Here is a 15,411-nt window from a genome sequence, read left to right as displayed (position 1 = left end):
GCCGCTCCTCATCACAGGACAGGCATGGAGAGAGGAACCGTCACTCTGTGCTTGACATCGGGAGTGGATGACGCGTCTGTCTGGAAGAAGTTGTATTCTGTCACTGAACCCAGGAGAGTGTGGCGGGATGTTGTAGAGGTGCATTCACTCTGGGTCTGACCACGGGATTGTGAGACGTAGCATTACAATTTTATTCTATGTCTGACTCCGTGAATCTCTGATAGGACAGTATGGATCCAGCTTCACTCTGTGTCTGACAGAGGGATTGTATGTTGGGACAGTGCCCAGAGAGATTCACCTCATGTCTAACTTCTGAAGTGTGTTGTAGCACCGTGGAGAGAGAGAGTTTCAGTCTAAATATAGGAGTGTGTGACGGGACGGTGCAGCTGGGGCTTCACTCTGTGCCTGAATCTGGGAGTGAATTATGGGACGTTGCAGAAGAGGTTTCACACAGTTTCTGATCCCGAGAGTGTCTGATGAGACGTTGTGGAAGGTGTTTGGATAAAAAAACAATGACTTAAAGGAAGAAAGCAGAGTGTAGTTGTGAAAGGAAAGTATTCTTCCTGGAGGTCGGTAATTAGTGGAGTGTCGCAGGGATCTGTCCTTGGACCCCTGCTGTTCGTGAATTTTATAAATGACCTGAAAGTAGAGGTGGAAAGATGGTTGAGTAACTTCGTGGATGACACGAAGATTGGAGGAGCTTTGGATGGAGCTGTATGTTGTCGAAGGTTGCAAGAAGATATAGACAGGCTGCAGAGTTGGGCATAAAAATGGCAGATGGAGTTCAATCCGGACAAGTGCGAGGTGATGTATTTTGGAAGGACAAGCCAGAAGACTGAGTACAGAATTAATGGTCAGTTACTTAACAGTGTGGGTGAACAAAGGGAACTTGGGGTTCAATTCCATACATCCATCAAGGTCGCTGCACAGGTTGATAGGGTAATTAAGAAGACCTATGGGATGCTAGACTTCATTAAGAGGGGGATTGAGTTCAAGAGTAGAGAGGTCATGTTACAGCTCTACAAATCTCCGGTGAGACCGCACTTAGAGTATTGTGTTCAATTCTGGGCACCTCATTATAGGAAAGATGTGGAAGCTGTGGACAGGGTGCAGAGGAGATTCACCAGGATGTTGCCTGATTGGAGAACAAGTCATATGAAACAAGGTTAGCAGAGCTGGGACTTTTCTCTTTGGAGCGTAGAAGAATGAGAGGGGATTTGATAGACGTCTAGAAGACTATAAGAGGCATAGATAGGATCGGTGGTCTGTACCTGTTTCCCAGGGAACCAATAGAAGAAACACCAGAGGCATTGATACAAAATTAAGGAAGGAAAGATTAGGGGAGATACCAGGGGTAATTTTCTTTTTTACACAGAGAGTTGTGATTGCCTGCAATGACCTGCCAGGGATGGTGGTGGAGGCTAAAACATTAGGGGTATTTAAGAGCCTCTTTGACAGGCACATGGATGAAAGAAAAATGGAGGGTTATTGGGTAGTGTTGGTTTAATACATTTTTAAGGGTTATATGGGTCAGCACAACATGGAGGGCTGAAGTGCCTGTACTACGCTGTTGTGTTCTATAGTTTTATGGTTCTATGGAGAAACACGGAGAAACTTCCACCGGAGGAGTGTGACTGGACGGCGTGCAGGAAATTTCACGACACGTCTGAATGCTGGAATGCGTGATGAGGCCATTGAGGAAGAGATTCACAGGCAGTGCGTGACGAGACTTTGTGAGATGGGACGGTGTGGAGGGAGATTCACTCTGTGTCTGACCCCGGGAGTGTGTGATGGGACGGTGTGGAGGGAGATTCACTCTGTGTCTGACCCCGGGAGTGTGTGATGGGACGGTGCGGATGGAGATTCAATCCGTGTCTGAGCCCGGGAGTTGTGTGATGGGACAGTGTGGTGGGAGATTCACTCCGTTTCTGACCCCGGGAGTGTGCGATGGGACTGTGAGGTGGGATGTTCACTGTGTGTCTGACCCGCGGAATGTGAGATGGGAAGGTATGGCGGGAGATTCAATCTGTGTCTAACCCCGGGAATGTGTGATGGGACGGTGAGGAGGGGGATTGACTCTGTGTCTGACCCCGGGAGTGCGTGATGGGTCATTGTGGAGGCGGATTCACTCTGTGTCTGATCCCGGGAGTGTGTGATAGGAAGGTGAGATGGGCGATACACTTTGTCTGACCCCGGGAGTGTGTGATGGGAATGTGTGAAGTGAGATTCTTTCTGTGTCTAACCCCGGGAGTGTGTGTTTGGACGGTGAGGAGGGGGATTGACTCTGGTCTGACCCCGGGAGTGTGTGATGGGACGGAGTGGAGGGAGATTCACTCTGTGTCTTGACCCCGGGAGTGTCTGATGTGAAAGTGTAGAGGGAGATTTACTCTTGTGTCTGACCCCGGGAGTGTGAGATGGGACCGTGTGGAGTGAACTTCACTCTATGTGTAACCCCTGTTGTTTGAGATGGGACAGTGTTGAGGGAGATTTACTCTCCGATAGTGATTCCTGAGCATTTGCTGTTGAGGAGGGAAATTACAGTCAATCGTCTGAGATGCTTGGTAAATTGTGGACACCATCGAAAAGAACAAACACAGGACAGAAAATGTTAACTTTTAATGTTTGGAGTATAATGGATAATGCGGCGCTTCTTTGGCAAGAGATCAAGCGTGTTAATAAACGGAGACGTACACAGAGAGGCGGTTACATCCAAGGTGGAGGACACAGGAAACTGGGTGACAGCCGGGAAGCCAGTTCAGTGGTCATCCTCATCAGCAGCCGGTATAACACTTCAGATGCAGTCGGGCATACGGACTAAATTTCTGGTAATTTTACACAATGAACAGGATACATATGCCCCAACGAAGAAGAGGTTCTTACAAGATAAGAGTAGGCATCCGTGGCTGACAAAGGAAATTAAGGATTGCAGTTAGGCCAGGGAAAGCTGATGTAAAATGGCAAAAGTGAGTAGGAATTGGATGACTTGAAAGCTTTTAAAATCATACAAAAGGCAACAAGAAAGGCTGTGAAATAATAAAAAAAAAACAAGCTGGAATACAACTGGAATATGATGGTAAACTGGCCAATATTATAAAACAGGACGCTATAAGTTTTTTTTCTAATTTCAGTTTCTAGGTCCCCGTTGTTCTAGTGAGACCATGGACTTTCGCCTGGGAAGGTTTCCAGGGCGCAGGCCTGGGCAGGGTTGTATGGAAGACCGGCAGTTGCCCAAGCTGCAAGTCTCCCCTCTCCACGCCACCGATGTTGTCCAAGTGAAGGGCACTATGACCCATGCAGCTTGGCCCCTTTGACATCGCACAGCAATGTGTGGTTAAGTCCCTTGCTCAAGGACACAACAGACTGCCTCAGCTCGAACCAGTGACCTTCAGAATTTCTCCGGGTGTCAGTAATCGAACGGTGCTCGAGGAGCTACACTGTGTCTGATCACTGGTGTGGGCGATTGGACACTGTCACAGTAGCTTAACTCTGTGTCTCCCTGTGGGAATGTGTGATGGGACGGTGTGGAGTGAGCTTCTCTCTGTGTCTGCCCGCAAGAGCGCGTGGTTTGACAATGGGCAGCGTGCAGTCTGAACCCATGTGTGTGTAATGCGACTGTGGAGAGAGTGAGTGAGAGAGAGAGAGAGAGAGAGAGAGAGAGAGAGAGAGAGAGAGACACTCTGTTTCTGATCCCGCGAGTATGAGATGGGGGGACGATGCGGAGGGAGGTTCTCTCTATGTCTGGCCGGAGGTGTGCGTGATGGGACGGTGTGAAAGGAGCGACACCTGCTGTCTGAATCCGGGATTGGACGTTGTTAAGGGAGTTTGAATTTTCTGATCCCATTCGGTGCAATGGGTGTTATGGAGGGTGAATCACTGTTTTTTGTTCCTGATTTGTAGAGCATACGTGTCCTCAGAACTGGATCGATAACGAAAATCGGTGTTATTTCATATCTTCCTTGGAGAAAACTTATGATGGAGCGAGGGAACATTGTTCAAACTTGGATGCAAGGCTCCTCGAAATAAATTCAAAAGAGGAAGAGGTAAGTGATTCCCAGGGTGTAAGATAGATCGAAACATTCCACACCGTCCCATCACACCCTCCCGGGGATAGACACAGAGTGAAACTCCCACGAGGACCAGTATCTGAACCCGGTTTATCATCACTGGCGTGTGACGTGAAATTTGTTAACTTAGCAGTAGCACTTCAATGCAATGCATAATTTAACAGAGAGAGAGAAAATAATAATAAATATAAAATAAAGCATAATAAAAATGAACAAGTAAATCAAACACGTACATTGAATTGATTATTAAAAATGTAAAAAAACCGGAAATGATCTACGTTATAAAAAGTGAGGTAGTGTACAATGTTTCCAGTCCATTTAGGAATCGGATGGCAGAGGAGAAGAAGCTGTTCCTGAATCACTGAGTGAGGGCCTTCAAGCTTCTGTATCTCCTACCTGATGGTTACAGAGAGAAATGGGCATGCCCTGGCTGGTGGAGGTCTTTAATAATGGACACTGCCTTGCTGAGACTCCGCCTCCTGAAAATGTCCTGGGTACTTTGTAGACATGCGCCCACGATGGAGCTGACTAGAATTGCAAACTTCCGCAACTCTTTCGGTCCTGTGCAGTAGCCCCCTCCATACCGGACAGTCATGCCCCCTGTCGGAATGCTCTGCACGGTGCAATTATGGAAGTTTTTGATTGTGACAGAATGAAGTCCCTTCACGGCGTCCCGTCAGACTCTCCCTGGGTCAGGCACAGAGTGAAGCACCCACAAAGCCGTCCCATCACCCATTCCTGGGATATGACACTGGATGTTTCCATGTCTATGCCATCTCTTCAAATTTTCCCGTGGCCAGACATGGGGAGAGGCGCAATGTCACCGTTAGGTTCTACCAGCATGCTTTGCCTGGTGTGTGAGGGCGATACTGCCGTCGGCCAGGCCAATCCGAGAAAAACTTGTTTGTGTGGTCGTGTTGCCCGGTTACAAATCAATCCCACGAAATAACGAGCAGTTCACCATTTGCAATTAAACGGTTGGGCTTTATGATTCTTCATTTAACTACAGGGTTAGTCTAGAAAACAATTTTACCATTTTAACGAAACAGTCCAACGCGCTCCTTGGAGCTCACTGTTTTCCCGTCCGTCCGTTCTCCATCGATTTCTCCTGAGTGTGGTCGACTCCCGACCCCATTCCAAGTCCGCTCAGACCTGCAGTCTACGATTACCCCATTCTGGCATCTTCTCTTTCCATCTTCTGCCGAACAAAAGCCCGCGAGTTCCCCGCTCACGGGCTCACAGGAAAGAAAACCCCTCCCATCAGCGGACGCCACACATTACAAAGCACCCGTTATCTCTCGTCATAACACAAACACACTGCTGCTACAGAGAAACCATTACATTAGCAGTGAAACATTTCCCAGGACGTTGAATGCATATTAATGGAAAGGATTTCACTTCACAGGAATTTGTTTCCACCTCTGTCGGCGATGAATACAGAACTTACTGGATTGGAAAATGCAGAGACGGGTGAGGTTTGGACTGTTACAGGTCCGTGGTTTGAGAGTGACACGAGGCCGTGGAGAGAGAGATTGGGTCAGTGGGATTAGACTGTTGACTGACCCAGGGTTGTCGGGCGAGGGTGATGCATTGGGATTGATTTGGGAACTGACTCGGGATTGTCGGGGAGAGGGGTGTAGTGGGATTCGTACGGCCGTGGATCCGGGGCTGGGTGGCGAGCGCAGATCAATGGATTAGTTGTTTTCGACGATCTCAGGTTGGCTGCTGCATCTGTTTTGTCTCTGTTGAAATTGTCTAACCCTCTTTGACAGGAATGTGGGCTCTAATCTTCTGTACAAGTCCTATAGCCGGCCCAGCTGCAGAAAATGCGACGGATCCTGGACAACGATTGCAAAATAAAACACAGATTCCTCTGCGAGAAGTCGGATATTCCTGCAGAGATCCGAGGTCTTTGTCAACACCCCGTGGGGAGAACCTAAATCAAAGGAATGTATCTCAATTCTCCCCATTCAATCTACCCCACTCTCAAACCCCTACCCTTTTACTCCTTCACACCCACTCCATCGTACACCAGTCTCCTCCTCTAATCGCATCCACATTCTCCCCCACTACTCTCCCTCTCCCCATCCAGACCACTCTTCACCCTTCCTGCCCCTCTCTCCTCCGCTCGCCACAATTACTCCCTCTTTCTACTCTTATCTTTGCCATTCTCCCCAACACATTCTTCTTCTGCTCTGGCTCTCTCCCCCTCGGACCCCATTCTCGGCCTCTCCTCTCTCCGTTCTCTCCACACACTCTCACCTCAATTCTGTGAACTCTGGCTCTCAATTCCCCAACCCAACCCAATGTGCACATTTACCCTCCTTGTGCCCCTCCTGGCTTCATACCCTCGCTCCAGGAACTGTAGACACATCCTTTCTGCTTGCCTTCTGTCCGTAACTCAGACCGTCGAGACCCGGCAACATCCTCGTAAATCTCACCCCGCACTCTTCCCAGCTTAGTGGCAGCTTTCCTACAGGAGGGGGACCAGAAGTGAACACCGCCCTCCAAGCGCGGCCTCAACGACGCCTTGTACAACTTCAAGGTGACTTCGGTACGGTGCAAAATTATCGTAAATAGGGAGATGTAAAATTAACGTAAATAGGGAGAACTAATAAATACTGCAATGAAGGTGAATACCGAGGGAGTGTTTAAGTGTTCACGGAGAGTTCGCAATCTGATGGCGGAGGGGAGGCAACTGCTTGTAAATTGTTGAGTTTTCAGGCTCCTGTACCCCCTCCCCGATGGTACCGATGAGCACAGGGTATTTCCCGGCTGGAGGCGGTATTCCGGACGCATTCATTCTTGAACATGTCCTCGATGGAGGGGAGGGTTGTTGACGGGCAATAATTGGTAGTCAGAGCCCTAAAGGGAAAGTGACAGCTAACCACACTCCGGGGAATGGACGCGCCGAGACCTGAATGCCTGCCGCTCTTCGGTCGGGAACTTGGCACCTTCTTCGTGTTTGAGTGAATGTGCTATCTCCACCCAGATTGATTCCACATTCTGCTCCAAAGATCCTATGTCGTCTCCAAATATCGCCCTAACATCCGCCTCAATCAAGAGCGCTACACCACCTCCTGAAATTCCTGCTAATCCTTTCGTATTCCCTGATATTCTTGGATATTGAATTTCCAATCCTCTTTACTTTGCAGCCACGTCTCTATAATGACCACTAAATCAGTCCCCTTTGTACTGATTTGTGCCACGATTTCACTGACCTTATTTGGAAAACTACGGACTTTCAGATAAAGTGATTTTACACTCATTGTGCTTTTAAAATCATGTCATCTTTCTCACTTTACACTTGAAGTTTCTTCGCTTCACTTCACTCCACACTTACTTTTCTCTTTTTTTTATCTTTTGATTTTACTTTAACTTCATCCACATTTTTCTCTTTTACTTTATCCATACTCCGCCAATCTGTTGCACACAACCCCGCGTCATGTGGCTCTCTGGGATCCCGGTCCCATCACGGTTCAGGTGTATCCGTCCCATTGGAACAGCTCCCTCCTTCCCAAGTACTGGTGCCAATTTCTCATGAATTCGAACCCACTTCTCCAACACCAATCCTTGACACACGCATTTGACTGTCTAATCTTCTTTACATTAAGCCAATTTCACATGTCTGAGGCTGTAATCAGGAGATTACCTCCTTTTTGCTTTAGCTTTTTTTTTAAGCCCGTAGCTGGTTAATTCCTTCAGCAGAAACTTTTACCTCGATCTACTGATGTGTTGTACATACACAATGACTTGGTTTACACCGCCGCCTACGACAAGGAATTCCTTAAACCACCCCTCTTTGGCAGAGGAAATCCCTCCGAACATACGTTCTAAATTCTCATCCCTGCATGCTGAGGCTGCCCACGCAGGCCTTAGTCTCCCCCACCATCTCTCTCTCCATTCACTCGATCGAGGACTTTCAACTTTTGACGGGTGTCAATGACGTCACCTCTCTTTCTTCTGAATTCCAGTGAGTACAGGCCCAGATTCATCAAACTCTCCTCAACCCCGGAATCATTTTCGCGAAACTCAATTTCACCCTTCAGAACGTCCACCCATCCTTCCCTATATAAGGTCCACAATTAGGGCCATAATACCCCGGATCAGGCCTCCGAAAAACACCTTAAAATTAATTGATCGTCTTCATATGTTAGTCCTCTGGAAAGCAATGAATCCGTTGTATTTGCCTTCGTCACCACGGACTCCAACAATAAATTAACCTTAAGGAAATCCTGCAAAAGGACTCCCAAATCATTTTCGGCCGTAGATTGTTGAATTTTCTCTCCATTTCGAAAATATTCTGCATTTTTATTTATTTTACCGAATTGCAGGACCAAAAACTTCCCGGCACTCTATTCCATCAGCCATGGCTTTGCCCGTTTCCGCAATCGGTCTCAGCCCTTTTGTAGCCCCTCTGCTACTTGAACCCTACCTGTGGATGGGAAATGTTATGGCCGATCTGCATTGACTGCGGTTTCCTCATGAGTTAGTTAAACATTCGGTTGCACAGGGAGATACACTGACCCAGGGTTTGGAGATTGTTGATTATAACTGAGGAAATGATTGTTCTGAACGCTGAGCTGTTGTCAACAAAACCGCAGCCTGATGGAGATATTCCAATTCTCCAGACTGACTGAGGCCACTTGGAAGCAGGAGAGTCCAGCCATTGCAGACCGCTTGTGGAGAGAGACAAGGTCAACGGGGTCAACGTGTTGACTGTGCACAGATGCTAACATCCAGGAATTTTTTAAATAATTCGAGAGGCTTTCCAGGTGATAGATTGAACGTATAGAGAGGTAGTTACACGCACGGTGCAGGACAAAAGAAACTATAGCTAGAACGAGGGGGCGCTTTTTTAATCTGCTTGGAAGCAGTTACAGAGGAGATGCCAGGGTTTTTTTTTAGTGCAGAGTGCGTTGAATTGGCTGCCGGCGCTAGTGGCTGTGGCGGATACGATAGGGTCTCATAAGAGACTCCTGGACAGGGGCATGGAGCCTCGAAAATATAGTGTTATGGGTTACCATTGGTGATTTCCAAGATAAGAGCATTTTCGACAATGCTTTGGGGGCCGATGGGCCTCTATTGTGCTGTTTGTTGATCGGAAATGTTGTGACCGAGCTACACTGACTGTGGTTTCCGAATGGGGAAGTCAAACATTCTGTTGCAGAGGGAGGGAGATGCACTGCCCCGGATGCGGAGATTGTTGATAACAACTGAGGATGTGATGTTCTGAACTCTGAGCTGTTGTCAATAAACAGCAGCACGGTGTGGGTATTGCAAATGTCCAGATTGTCCAAGGCCCAATGGAAAGCAAGACAGATCGTGTCCCACTTGGCTACCAATGGCATGGCTAGGAGGAGTGACGAGGGAGTAGAGGGATAAGTGTTAAAGTATCTCCAGGGTAGTGATCTCAGTATTGAAACCCGAGCAGAGTGCTCGCCGGGCCAGAGCCAGTGAGATTGTACAGTTTTCACACATGGGTGTCAACTAGCTCCAGAGGGATGGGCCCAAAGTGCCAGAACACTTATTGGAAAGGCAGTGGAGACGGATGGTGATAGGAACTCATACAGAGGTGGTAATCAGATGGTTGAGATCGGTGCACATATTGTCCTGGGGTGCACACATTTCAATGCAGAAGGATCGGCATTGGCTGCAAATAGTGCTGAAGATGAGGTAACTGTTTTTACAAACCGAGGCAATTTGTACTGAGGAGAGGCTGTTGAGGGGAAGACATTGCAGTCAATCGTCTGAGAGTCCTGGTAAATTGTGGACACCATCGAAAAGGATGAATACAGGACTGAAGGCATTAATGTGCGGATTATAATGGATAAAGTGGTGTTTCCGTGGTAGGATGCAAGGAGTGGGAATGAATGGAGACGTACTCAGGTTTACTACCGGTTGCTCTGCAGGGGCTCTGACAGGAATATTTCAAATGTCATTAGAAACGGGGATGGTGTCGGAAAATTGGCGAATTGCTCATCCGATTCTATAGTTTAATAAGGGTTCTAAGAGTAAACCTAGCAATAATCGGCCTGTAAGTTTGATGTCAGTGAATGGGTAAATTAGTGGAAGGTATCCTTAGTGATGGCATATATAATTATCCGAATGCACAAGGTCTGATTAGGAACAGTCAAAATGGATTTGTGCGCGGAACGTCATGTTTGACAAAAACTATTGAATTTTTCGAAGAGCTTACAAGGAAAGTTGACGAGTGTTAATTAGTGGATGTTGTCTATATTGACTTCATTAAGGCCTCTGACACGGTTCCACACGGAAGCTAATTTAGGTAGGTTCAATCGTTAGGTATTAATATTGAAGTAGTAAATGGATTCAATAATGACTGGATGGGAGATGCCAGAGTGTAATGGTGGATAACTGTTTGTCAGGTTGGAGGCTGGTGTCTAGTGGTGTGTCTCAGGGATCTATACCTGGTCCAATGTTGTTTACCCTTGGTAATTTCCAAGATAAGAGCATTTTCGGCAATGCTTTCCTGGCCGATGGACCTCTGTTGTGCAGTTTGTTGATCGGAAATGTTGTGACCGAGCTACACTGGCTGTGGGTTCGCAATGGGGAAGTCAAACATTCTGTTGCCGATGGAGATGCACTGCCCCGGATGCTCAGATTGTTGGTAAGAACTGAGGAAATAATTCTGCTGAACTCTAAGCTGTTGTCAATAAACAGCAGCCCGGTGTGGGTATTGCAAATTTCCAGAATGCCCAAGGCCCAATGGAAAGCAAGTCAGATCGTGTCCCACTTGGCTACCAATGCCATGGCTAGGATGATTGACTAGAGGGATAAGGGTTAAAGGGCAGGATCTCCAGGGTAGTGATCTCAGTATTGAAACCCGAGCACCGTGCTTTCCGGGCCAGAGCCAGAGAGATTATACAGTTTTCACACATGGGTGTCAACTAATTCCAGAGGGATGGGACCAGAGTGCCAGATCAGTTAGCGGAGAGGCTGCGGAGATGGATGGTGATAAGAACACACACAGAGGTGGTAATCAGATGGTTGAGATCGGTGCAAATATTGCCCTGGGCTGCACACATTTCAATGCAGAAGGATCGGCATTGGCTGAAAATCGTGCTGAGGATAAGGTAACTGGTTTTACAAACCGAGGCAATTTGTACTGAGGAGAGGGTGTTGAGGGGGAGACATTGCAGCCAATCGTCTGAGATGCATGGTGAATTTTGGACACCATCGAAAAGGATGAATACAGGACTGAATGCAGTAATGTGCGGATTAAAATGGATAAAGTGCTGTTTCCGTGGCAGGAGGCAAAGAGTGGGAATGAACGGAGAATTATTTAGGTTTACTGCCGGTGACTCTGCAGGGGCTCTGACAGGAATATTTCAAATGTCGTTAGAAACGGGGATGGTGTCGTCGGATTGGCGAATTGCTCATCCGGTTCCATTGTTTAACAAGTGTTCTCAGAGTCAACCTAGCAATGATCGGCCTGTAAGTCTGACGTCAGTGATGGGTAAATTAGTGGAAGGTATCCTTAGAGATGGCATATATAATTATCCGAATGCACAAGGTCTGATTAGGAACAGTCAAAATGGATTTGTGCGCGGAACGTCATGTTTTGATTTTTTGAAGAGCTTACAAGGAAAGTTGAGGAGTGTTAAGTAGTGGATGATGTCTATATTGACTTCATTAAGGCCTCTGACATGGTTCCACACGGAAGCTAATTTAGGAAGGTTCAATCGTTAGGTATTAATGTAGAAGTAGTAATTGGATTCAATAATGGCTGGATGGGAGATGCCAGAGTGTAATGGTGGATAACTGTTTGTGAGGTTGGAGGCCGGTGTCTAGTGGTGTGACTCAGGTATCTATACTTGGTCCAATGTTGTTTGTCATATACATTAATGATCTGGATGATGGGATGGTAAATTGGATTAGTAAATATGCAGATGATATTAAGATAGGTGGCGTTGTATATAATGAAGTCAGTTTTCAAAGCTTGCAGAGAGATTTAGGCTAGTTAGAAGAGTGAGCTGCAAGATGGCAAATGGAGTTTAATGTTCATAAGTGTGAGGTGCTACTTTTTGGTAGGACTAATCAAAATAAGTCATACATGGTAAATGGTAGGGCATGGGCGAATGCAGTAGAACAGAGTTATCTAGGAATTATGGTGCACAGTTCCCTGAATGTGGAATCGCATGTGGAGAAGGTGGTAAGAAATCGTTTGGTGTGTTGGCCTTTACATATCACAGTATTGAGTATAGGAGTTTGGATGTAATGTTAAAATTGTACAAGCCTTTGATGAGGCCAAATTTGTAGTATTGTGTACAGTTCTGGTCACTGGAATGTTATCTCGGTTTCAGCATCGAAGTTAGAGAGAAATGTTGAACAAGTTAGGTCTTTATTCTTTGGAGCGTAGAAGTTTGAAGGAGGGGACTTGATAGAGGTATTTAGCGTTATGAAGGTTATAAATAGAGTTGACGTGGATAGGCTTTTTCTATTGAGAGTAGAGGAGATTCAAACAAGAGGACATGAGATGAGAGATGGGGGCAAAAGTTTAGGGGTAACGAGAGAGGCAACTTCTTTACTCAGAGAGTGGTAGCTGTGTGGAACGAGCTTCCAGTGGAAGTGGTAGAGGCAGGTTAGATTTAGTCATTAAACAAATGGACGGGTATATAGACAGGAATGGGATGGGGTTATGGGCTGAGTGCAGGTAGGTGGGACTAGTTGAGAGTCAGCGTTCGGCACGGATTAGAAGGGCCGCGATGGCCTGTTTCCGTGATGTAAATTGTTGTATGGTTATGTGGTTAATAAATCTCCCCCTCTGTTTTATGCATCTTCTCTGTGACTTCAACACTGTTTGTTGATCGGAAGTGTTATGACCGAACTACACTGACTGTGGTTTCCCCATGAAGAAGTCGAACATTCTGTTGCAGAGGGAGATGCACTGTCCCGGATCTGGAGCTCGTTGATAAGAACTGAGGAAATGTTTGCGCTGAACTCTGAGCTGTTGTCATTAAATCACATCCTGACGTCGGTGTTGCAATTGTCCATATGGTCCAACGCCCTGTGGGGGGGGGGGCATGTCAGATCGTGTTGCATTTGACCTCCCATGGCATGGGTGGAACGAGAGATGAGGGGATACAGGGAGTTAGATTAAAGGTCAGGACCTTCACGGTAGTGATGAAACCCAAGTCACGTGCTCGTCAGTCAATAACCAGAAAGTTTATCCATTTCACACTCATGGGTGCCAACCGGTTCAAGAGGGATTGGAGCCAAAGTGGCAGAACAATGACTGGAAAGATCGTGGTGGCGGACGAGCGGAGAGAGTGATATCCCAGTGGTTGGCTGTTTGGCAGTAAGTCTGCCTCTTGACTCGGAAGGGGTGGGGAAGAAAGGACAAGCTGTGGTGATCGAGGATTCGTTAGTTAGTGGGACAGAAAGGATGTTCGCTGTGCCAGAATTCGACTCCTGAATGGTGTGTTGCTTCCCGCGTGCTAGGGTGCGGGTTATCTCACACCGAGTCCTCAGCATTCGTAAGTGATGTGACCAAAAGCCTTAATTCTGTTTACTGAAGAGGTGTGATTAAATTGGTTCTCAGTTTTCTGAGGGAGAAGCATAATTCACATGTATCAGTATCACAGACGGGTGGGGATAATGGCTGGGATGACTGCAGAGAAGAGATGGCTGAAATTTCAGGCAATTGTCCATAATGAGCAGTTTCGATATGTCCCACAGAATAAGTTATTCTCAAATGGCAACGGTAGGCAACAGTGGCTGAGGATTAAAGTTAAGGCCTGGAAAGAATATATAAGGTGGGAAAAGTGAATGGGAAGCTGGATGATTTGAAAGCTTTGAAAATCCAACAAAAGGCAACGAAAAAGACTATAAAATGGAAATAAAAGTGTGAATATGATTGCAAAGTATCCAATAATATTAATCAGGATACTATAAGTTCATTTTTCAGTGAGGCCAAGGTTAATAGGAAGCTGAGACTTGATTTTGAGCCACTGGAAAATGATGCTGGTGAGGTATTAATGGGTGACAAAAATGGCGGATGGGCGTAATTTGTACTTTGCAAATGTCTTCACGATGGAGTAAACTAGCAGTGTGCCAGAGACCAGTCAGGGTCAGGGAGCAGGCGTGAGTGCCATGGCGATTACAAAGGGCAATATGCGAGTAAAACCCAAAGGTCTTACGTCGATAAGTCGCCTGAAACAGACAACCCACATCTTAAAGTCCTGAGAGAAGTTGCCAAAGGAAAACTGATGCATTGGCCATAATCTTCAACATCACTTAATTCCCAGAGGGCTGGAGGATTACAGATATCGCTCCAATCTTTGAAAAGGAAGGAAGGCTAAAAAAATGAAATGATTGGCCAGTCAGCCTAAGTTCGGTTGTTGAGAAAATGTTGGAATCTATTATTAAGGATGGATGTTCGGGGTTCCTGGAGAGGAATGATGAAGTAAGTCAAAGTCAGCATGGTTTCTGTTGAGCGAAAATGTTGCCGGACAAATCTATTAGAGTTCCTAGAGGAAGTAACAAGCAGAGCGGACAAAGAAGAGGTAAAGGATGCCATTTGTTTGAATTTTCAGAAGGAATCTTTTGAGGTGCCACACAAGAGGCTCCTTAACAAGACAAAATCCGAAGGCGTTACGGGACGGATACTGCCATGGATAGAGGAATGTCTGGCAGGCAGAAGACACTGAGAGGGAATAACAGGGGTCTTTTCTGGTTGGCTGACGGTGTCTGGTGGTGATCCTCAGTTGTCAGTAATCAGCCCACTATTTTCACATTGTTTGATAATTATTTGTATAATGATTTGAATGGTTTTGAGGCAAAGTTTGCCAATAATACGAAGACAGGTGGAGGGGTATACAGTGCCTTTTGGTAAAAGGAACATAAGGTGATTTATTTAAATGTGGAGAAGTTTCAAACATCATAGGTGCAGAAGGACTGTTTGAGTCTGGGGTAAGAAGGCAAATGCAATGTTGGCATTTATTTCGAGAGGAAACGAATATATATAGAAAAGGGAGATAACGGGGAGGCTTTATAAGCAACAACAAGGCCGCACTTGGAGTATTGGTAACATATTTGCGTTGCATATCTGAGAAAGGATATGTTGTCATTGCATAGGTTTCGGACGAGGATTACGGGGAAAATTCTGGAAATGAAGGGGTTAACATGTGAGGAGCGTTCGGCAAATTTGGTCCTGTACTCACTGGAATTCAGAATAATGCAGGATAATCTAATTGAAACTACCGAACGTTGAAAATACTAGACTGGGTGGATGTGGAGAGGATGTTTCCTTTGGTGGGGATATCCAGAACAAGAGGGCACACACTCAGAACTGCCAGGTGACCTTTTAGAACAGAAGCAAAGA

At 46.4% G+C, this 15,411-nt stretch overlaps 1 long non-coding RNA gene across 1 annotated transcript; it reads left to right on the top strand.

Annotated features, from left to right (window-relative positions):
- The first annotated feature begins 3,135 nt into the window (after positions 1–3,135).
- Positions 3,136–5,906, top strand: LOC132389839 (uncharacterized). The gene is made up of 3 exons (XR_009510708.1): positions 3,136–4,040; positions 5,470–5,534; positions 5,837–5,906. It is a non-coding gene; the product is annotated as an uncharacterized LOC132389839 (long non-coding RNA).
- The last annotated feature ends 9,505 nt before the right edge of the window (positions 5,907–15,411 follow it).

The sequence above is a fragment of the Hypanus sabinus genome, unplaced genomic scaffold, assembly GCF_030144855.1.
Source record: "Hypanus sabinus isolate sHypSab1 unplaced genomic scaffold, sHypSab1.hap1 scaffold_675, whole genome shotgun sequence".
Classification (NCBI taxonomy): domain Eukaryota; kingdom Metazoa; phylum Chordata; class Chondrichthyes; order Myliobatiformes; family Dasyatidae; genus Hypanus; species Hypanus sabinus.
This window is presented reverse-complemented; position numbering and strand designations above follow the sequence as displayed.